Source organism: Magnolia sinica, chromosome 8 (genome assembly GCF_029962835.1).
Source record: "Magnolia sinica isolate HGM2019 chromosome 8, MsV1, whole genome shotgun sequence".
Taxonomy (NCBI): Eukaryota; Viridiplantae; Streptophyta; class Magnoliopsida; order Magnoliales; family Magnoliaceae; genus Magnolia; species Magnolia sinica.
Window position 1 is genome coordinate 43,779,677 of NC_080580.1, and position 1,709 is coordinate 43,781,385.

The window sequence follows — 1,709 nt, forward strand, 5'->3', positions numbered from 1 at the left end:
GATTTGCCTCAATTTTTAGCTTGTCTTAAAATGATATGGCAAAATGGATGGATAGTGTTGATAAACCCATTCATCGTGGTGGGCCGCTTGGAGCCACAACCTATTCTGAGCTTGGGACAGGCAGGGGTAGTACTTAATCTGCATCCTTACCTAGCAAGGTCTATGTGGGACTTGGGAGTTCTGGCATTTTTTCCGACATATTACTTGTGATCCAGCACATTGTGCATGCTCATTTAGACTCCTCATGTGTAGACCTTAAGCCTATGCACGTGTCCAACAACATATATGTGCCGATGGTCAAAGAGGAGCGTCATAGCACCACATATCAATTGTGTTATACTATGGTCAAATGTTGACCAAAGACTAAAGGAGAGACTTTGTGATGAGGATATTAGACCCTTCAAAGTTTATCAAAGATGAAGGCGGCCGACGAATACATCTTTATGGCTTGATGATGGTTCATGGTACAACTAATGAGGATTTTGAAGACCTTACATGTGTCCCTGGATTAATTGAAGGCCCCACATTAGGAGGACACGTGGAGGATAAGTTAGAAGACTGATCTGTAACGCGGGATTTATTTTTATTTTTTTTAGAAAGCATTGTTTTACTCTTTTTTTTTTCTTTTGTTATATGGGTAGTTTATTTATTTATTTATTTTTATTTTTTAATCCAAATTTTATAAATAGAGTATTCTCTACCCTAAACCTAATCATGTATTATTATTATTTTTAATGAAATCTTGGTGTCTCCTTCCCCTTTCTCTCTCTAGTAATTTCTTCTCTTCCCCTAATATCTTCTCTTCTTTTGAATTCTATTTCTAGCCCTCCAACCTTCTTCTTCTCTTTCTATGCCTAGTATTATTTGATTGCTATTGACTTTTAAAAATCTGAGAATTGATCCCAACCCTCTCTCTCAGATTTTTCAGTCGTTCCTATTCCAGAAATCCTTTGATTTCTTGGAGAGAAGCTACATTGATTGTTGGATTGAAACCATGCAAGCTTAGGAGGTCCCATCCCTCGTCAGATCCAATCCATGTATGATTTGAATATGGTACCGCAGGATTATGATGATGGTCTGCAACCATTGCATGTTTCCTTTGTTATTATATTTACTATGATGTGGAATGTTGAATATTTCAATTGATTTGCTTAGTTTATTTCGCCAGATAATTTGCTATGCTCATACATGCATTTTAGTTTAGACCGTCCTGCATCAAATTTGGTATCAAAGTTTTAGGTTTTGCATTTTTTTTTAGATCAAGTTATCTGAACTTAGGAGCATCTGTTTTCTCATTTAGGATTGTTTAGATAATTCTAGATCTACATCCCACAGAAATTGCGAACTTGATTTTTCAGATTTACAGTCTTGTGAGATATAAATCTGAATTTCCAGCTATGTAAATTTGAAAATCTGTAGCATCCATACACCATATAGAAATAGGATCATACATCCATATTAAAATTTGTTCAAACCATAAGAGTTGAGCTTAGGAAAATCGAGTTCAAGTTTTTTTTGTATGCGCACTAGAAGAGGTAAGGGTTTTGGCCGACACCCCATCATGAGTAACGAGCAATTAACTGATCACCTTGCTCAATTACTTCAAAAGATAACTGCCATACAGACATCCAACAAAACTATCGAACTAAAAATTACCGCCACCGAAGCTAGACTTACCGATTAGAGGCATCCCAAAGGGAGAACGCCAC